General features: G+C 56.8%; 1 protein-coding gene across 1 annotated transcript in view; it reads left to right on the plus strand.

The window, feature by feature from the left end:
• The first annotated feature begins 6,257 nt into the window (after nt 1–6,257).
• Nucleotides 6,258–7,113, plus strand: part of LOC122386039 (trichohyalin-like) — a 33,564-nt gene continuing 32,708 nt past the window's right edge. The window contains exon 1 of the mRNA XM_043374823.1: nt 6,258–6,348. The gene's annotated coding sequence lies outside the window, so the exon portion shown is untranslated. The remainder of the gene's footprint in view (nt 6,349–7,113) is intronic.

Consider the following 7,113-nt stretch of genomic DNA (forward strand, 5'->3'; position numbering starts at 1 on the left):
TGACATGTTCTGTCGGTCCCACCCAGTCCACAGAGATAAGTCCAGCGATCATATAGGACGGCACCACCGACCTAGGACCTAGAAACATGTAAAACTTGAAAAAGTGAACCGAGGTCACCCGAGGTCACCAAAGGTCAATGACCTGACCTGACCTTCAGGTGACCTTGACACCCACCCTTATGCATGGGAGCAACATCAAATCACATGTTTGATGACTGCCGCTGCCGATGACATGCTGCCGATGACTGACATGTTCTGTCGGTCCCACCCAGTCCACAGAGATGGAGTACAGCGATCATATAGGACGGCACCACCATCAACATGCTGCCGATGACTGACATGTTCTGTCGGTCCCACCCAGTCCACAGAGATGGAGTCCAGCGATCATATAGGACGGCACCACCATCAACATGCTGCCGATGACTGACATGTTCTGTCGGTCCCACCCAGTCCACAGAGATGGAGTACAGCGATCATATAGGACGGCACCACCATCAACATGCTGCCGATGACTGACATGTTCTGTCGGTCCCACCCAGTCCACAGAGATGGAGTACAGCGATCATATAGGACGGCACCACCATCAACATGCTGCCGATGACTGACATGTTCTGTCGTTCCCACCCAGTACACAGAGATGGAGTACAGCGATCATATAGGACGGCACCACCATCAACATGCTGCCGATGACTGACATGTTCTGTCGGTCCCACCCAGTCCACAGAGATGGAGTACAGCGATCATATAGGACGGCACCACCATCAACATGCTGCCGATGACTGACATGTTCTGTCGTTCCCACCCAGTACACAGAGATGGAGTACAGCGATCATATAGGACGGCACCACCATCAACATGCTGCCGATGACTGACATGTTCTGTCGGTCCCACCCAGTCCACAGAGATGGAGTCCAGCGATCATATAGGACGGCACCACCATCAACATGCTGCCGATGACTGACATGTTCTGTCGGTCCCACCCAGTCCACAGAGATGGAGTACAGCGATCATATAGGACGGCACCACCATCAACATGCTGCCGATGACTGACATGTTCTCTCGGTCCCACCCAGTCCACAGAGATGGAGTACAGCGATCATATAGGACGGCACCACCATCAACATGCTGCCGATGACTGACATGTTCTGTCGTTCCCACCCAGTACACAGAGATGGAGTACAGCGATCATATAGGACGGCACCACCATCAACATGCTGCCGATGACTGACATGTTCTGTCGGTCCCACCCAGTCCACAGAGATGGAGTACAGCGATCATATAGGACGGCACCACCATCAACATGCTGCCGATGACTGACATGTTCTGTCGTTCCCACCCAGTACACAGAGATGGAGTACAGCGATCATATAGGACGGCACCACCATCAACATGCTGCCGATGACTGACATGTTCTGTCGGTCCCACCCAGTCCACAGAGATGGAGTACAGCGATCATATAGGACGGCACCACCATCAACATGCTGCCGATGACTGACATGTTCTGTCGTTCCCACCCAGTACACAGAGATGGAGTACAGCGATCATATAGGACGGCACCACCATCAACATGCTGCCGATGACTGACATGTTCTGTCGGTCCCACCCAGTCCACAGAGATGGAGTCCAGCGATCATATAGGACGGCACCACCATCAACATGCTGCCGATGACTGACATGTTCTGTCGGTCCCACCCAGTCCACAGAGATGGAGTACAGCGATCATATAGGACGGCACCACCATCAACATGCTGCCGATGACTGACATGTTCTGTCGTTCCCACCCAGTACACAGAGATGGAGTACAGCGATCATATAGGACGGCACCACCATCAACATGCTGCCGATGACTGACATGTTCTGTCGGTCCCACCCAGTCCACAGAGATGGAGTCCAGCGATCATATAGGACGGCACCACCATCGACATGCTGCCGATGACTGACATGTTCTGTCGGTCCCACCCAGTCCACAGAGATGGAGTACAGCGATCATATAGGACGGCACCACCATCAACATACTGACGATGACTGACATGTTCGATGACGGTCATCATATCATCGGGTCATGACCGGGCTCAGAGGACTTCAAAACAGCCCAGACTCAGCCCAGATTCAGCCCAGATTCAGCCCAGATTCGGGACACCTCAGATAAAGCTGAAACTTCCTCGCAATAGAGGCTGTGACATGCAAATTTCACAGTCCGAGCAATTCGGTGGCACCCCCAGCCGTTTGACCTGCAGAGCTCAACAAAGTTCACGTGACCAAAAATTTACACAGCAGATTGTAACCCGCCCAGTAAAGCTAAAGCGCCAAAAATGACAACAGACGACTCGCCAGTACCTATTACATCTTACTTTCTCGGTAGCAAATTGGTCTCCAGGGTCATGCGATGACCAAAGGTCATTTTTGGATATTTCGAAAATAAACTTGCACAGCGGTTCTCGATTATAAGCGTCGGTCGTCGATTTCCAAATCAAAGCACATCATCAGCTCATAAGCCTAAGCCGTAGTATCGTTCCTTGAAAACGGTTTCTCGATATGTGACCCCGTTTGACCTCAGCGGGACAAATTGTACCTACCAATAAACGCCACCCCATTCGTTGCAGCCCGGATTCAGCCCAGACCGTTCGGGGGCTGACTGCTGAATGCTGACCTGACATGGTCAAAGTCAGGTCAGCAGTATCGTTGGTCCCGTGACCGACAGTGCACCGTGCCTGCAGCCCCCCCTCTCCCAGACGCCGGTCGTGTTCACGTGACACAGGACAGAGTTCACCAACAGCCACGCCTTGTTCGGATTAGTGAAAACGGGCTGGCCTTCGCTGGGCATTAGCTGTATCGATATCGGACCACTCATTGCAGTGGAAATTTCCCGTTGGAGAGCCGTTAGCGTCGTGCAATGTTTGAACGACGCCGGGTTATCGAGCCCACCTCAATTGTTCCAACGACAGGCTCTACAGGATTATAGAGGCCCGGGTGTCACACCACTCAGGACAGACTCAGACATGAGGTGACCTGCCATCGGCGGATCAGCTATCGGCCGTCGACTTTCAGCTATCGTTGGAAGGGCTCCTGCGACGACCGGCCTCTCACGTCAAACCCAGGTCACCCCTGTGTGACCTCTGGGGTCAACTCTGAAAGCTAGAACGCAGGAAAATTACATTATAGGTAGGTATATGAGTTATGACATCGCCTGTAGACCTATCTTTGAGCTGACCTACATGTGAGAGTATCGTGTAAATCAGTGCTGACAATCCTCCAAACGCGTCGTTCGATTGTCGTTCTCGGCATTTCGGAAGCAGATTCACAGGCATGATATGCAAACCGCAGTGAAGGCAACAAGTGGTTATTTATTTGCTAACGAGCTCCCATTGGCACAAAATAATCACTGAAGTCGCCATCCACACATACAAACGGCGGTTCCATGCCAACCTCCGCCCGCCGGCGACCCGATGTATTTACAGCACGAGACAACTCGCGACAACGCGTTGTAGGGGCGCTTTCTAAACACTAAATACATTTAAAATCGTTGTATTGTGCTTGTATGTTACCTTCTATAGAGCCTTGATGTTCCTACGTTTGATGGTTGGGTCTTCATTTCAAAGTAATCACCAATCACCGTTCTACAAACGATGCTGAACCGTCAGTTTTCAGAATAATTAGGTAGGTATGAGCTGCGTGCCCCCCTCCCCTCTCTAGCTCACCCTCGCCCCCCCCCCTTCCCCCCCAGTGGACAGCAGAGTCATAAGAAGTCGTTTATTTAAATACTTTTACACTGATGTTCCAGCATCACCGCACTCGGAGCTCATTGGACGTTCCAGTATGGACGGACGAGTCCATTATTGTGCTCATCCAGACGGGGGAGGTAGTTTCCATCCCGTCGTGTATAAACAGCACGGACCAAGACAATTATGTTTGTTTGACAACTAACAAGGCTAAAACATGATTCATTTTGTAATGAATAGATCGGCGCAGGTAACACCTCTGGTGTGTGGCCCCGCGCCGGCCCGGCTCGTCTCTGTGTTGGCCGTGACGCCGGCAGCCGGAGGTGGCCGCCGGCCGGCTCCAGTCGGCGCCGCGCGCCTGTCGCTGCCGGCGGCCGGCGGCTCTTATCGGGGCCGCCGCCGGCGGTCGGTATATCAGCAGCGGCGCCGGCCGGCACCGGCCAGTCCTTTTACGACAGTGACCAGTGACACCTAGTGACAGTGACACCTAGTGTTTGCCTTACGTTAGATCGCTTACCTATTATAACTACCTACGTAGATACAAGTATGTCTAAAATCATTGATGCCGCTCGCTTTTACAGGGTGGAGCGGAATTGGAGGCTGGTGGAGAGGAGGCTGGACCCGGTGGTGCAGCAGCTGGTGAGGAGGTGTGGGTCGGCGGCCCATCTGGTCGCCGACACGCTGCTGGTGGCGCTGGACCTGGTGGACAACCACGGGCCCGCAGACCAGGCGTACATCACCGGCTGTGAGGTCGGTGACGCCGTCGATGCTCTGGTGTACCGCCCTCTGCTGTCGGCGCTGGCGGAGGTCGGGGCCGCCGCCGCCGCCGCCCGGTGTCGTCACTGCCAGCCCCGCCAGCCGCTCCGGCTGGTCACCTGTAACAGGTCGGGGAGCTCGGCTGAGGGGCTGGATGACATTATCATCGGTAAGGGGGGCACGTCAGACTACGACATTATGTTGGAGTTTGACGGCCCCTTCCGCTGGGCGCCGCCGGGCGCGGAGCCGGCCGTCATCGAGCCGCGCTCTGCGCCGCAGCTGTGGGCCCGGCCGACCGACAACGCCGGCTTCGTGACGCTGCACTGGGTGCGGACGGCCCGGTGCGGCCACGAGGAGCCGCTGGAGGCGCTGCCGGCCGACTCCGTCCGTCGGCTGATGAAAGACTTCTGTCGGGTCATGATGGATGGTGAGATCACCCCCACCGGCCCGGCAGTCAATGTCAAGAGGCCTGGTTCTAAGAGCGGCGGCATAGACTTCGTCTTCTGCCTGCTGGTGCGCGGCTGGTGGCCCGCGCCAGTCTGGCCCGACGGCGCCCCCTGGGACACCAGTTTCGGGGTCCACCTGGTGCCCACCGGCCGGCCGGGCAGTAAGACGGAGTCTATTGAGTACCGCATCTCGCTGTCTCGGGCGGAGCTGCTGGCCGTCCGTCAGCTCTGCCCGGGGCTGCGGGCTGCGGTTAGAGCCCTAAAGGCCATCAAAAACATCCTGAAGGAGAGCGGGGTAGCCATTGGCGACTTATTAAAGTCGTACTTCATCAAGACGGCGGCGCTCTGGGTGGCCCAGGAGCCGCACGGTGGACCGCGGACGGGCGTCACGGACGGCGTCCACCGGCTCCTGGACTGGCTGGAGCGGCGCCTCGATGAAGAATGGCTGCCCTGCTTCTTCTACCCGGCCATCAACGTGGCGGCGGAGCTGACCGCGGACCAGCGGCAGGCCATCATCGGCTCCCTCCGGCTGGTGAGGGAGCACCTGACACCCCTCCTGATGGCCTGCTGTGAGAAGCAGTGGTCCCTGAACACCCTGCTGGAGGGGCGGCCGACGGAGCCGCTCTCAGAGCGCCAGCTGCGGCTCCGTCTGGGACGGACGCTCCTCCGGCAGGCTGTGAGGGAAGGTATCAGGTTCCGCCCCACGGCTCCCTGCTGGGAGAGCTGGTGGAGTGCCAAAATCCCCCTCCTGGCCCGCGCGGCCCCCCGCCTGCTCCAGTGGTGGCACCACAAGATGTCGGGGACACACTACCAGCAGTGTCTCCTGCTCATGGCCTGGAGCGTGGTGGACCCGGCGGACCTGGCGGACGGCGAGCCGATGACGTCACCGGTCGGTGACGTCACCGTCACGCTCGACGTGACGCCGCTCACCCGGCTCCTCACCGAGTCTGACTTGGTGTTCCTGCTGGGTGAGCCGGCCGCGGTGGCCGCCTGGTGTCGCCGGGAGCGGCCGGCCGGCCTGACCGCCGAGCCGGACACGCCGCGGGGCCGGGCCGAGCTGCTGCTGCGGCCCGAGCTGCTGCTGCGGGCCCTCGGTGAGGCCGTGCCGTGGGTGATGGACGTGCGGCGAGAGGTGGACCGGGAGACGAAGGAGGCCTGGGAGGGGAACTACCAACCACCGGCCACCTACCAGTGGTGCCGGGAGGTGTTGGAGCTGCTCCTCAGCTGTGACCTGCAGGACTGGCTCCGTGTCAAACTACCAGAGATGGACGGCCCGACGGTGGTCGCCGCGGCCGGCCTCTGGCGCCGGCGGATGCAGCAGCTGCTGTCCGGTGACCGGCTGCGCGCGGCCTACGACGCGGCCGTCGGCCGGTGGCCGGACCGGTGGCAGCTGCTGCAGCATTACCTGGCGGAGGACGACACACAAGGTAAGACCGCCGCCGGCGCCGCCGCGCGTGTTTCGTTTTGGCAACCGAGTTACTGACTGAATAAGTGCTATTTAGAAACACAGGCAAAAGCAAATAGATCCACCCGGCCGCGAACCCGCAACCTATGGCTTGGAACGCGACTGCGCTAACTATTACGCCACGCAGCCACTTTTTTTGGAACGACTTATTAGTGAGATATAAGGAGAAGTGGATTATTCTCCGGGTGGCTCCTCCCCCTTCCGCTGACACACAGACACACACACAAGTGGGCGGTGCACTCCGTCACCCGGTGGCCACAACACTGGACCGGATTGGTCATCACTGTACAGCGGCAACACGAGAGACCACCGACTGTTCAATGGCCGTGGACCGATACTAAATCAGAATGTGACCCGTGGCATTGATCAATTCCACATATATAAGTTAATTATATGATATGATGTAATGATCAGTATGATTGTATGATTAGATATATGTACCCAGGCTCTATTATACGGTCCAAATGCGATTTACCTATACCTATCATGCTAGTTAATAGGTATCTGTAAGGGTTTGCATCTCTCTAATGATGTCAAAGTTTATGCAATTCCGTAAATACCTCCAATACAATACCAATAGTCAATACCACGGTGTTGAAAAGCCTCAGTAGCGAAGACTGCCCTTGGAGCCAAATGTCCAAGATATGAGCTGTAGTCGATGCCGAAAGCAGTTTGACAGATGGCAGCACCATCAACTGATGCCTGTGTAGGTGGCAGCACCAGTCAC

The sequence above is a fragment of the Amphibalanus amphitrite genome, unplaced genomic scaffold, assembly GCF_019059575.1.
Source record: "Amphibalanus amphitrite isolate SeventyFive unplaced genomic scaffold, NRLGWU_Aamphi_draft 000238F_arrow, whole genome shotgun sequence".
In the NCBI taxonomy this organism is placed as follows: Eukaryota; Metazoa; Arthropoda; class Thecostraca; order Balanomorpha; family Balanidae; genus Amphibalanus; species Amphibalanus amphitrite.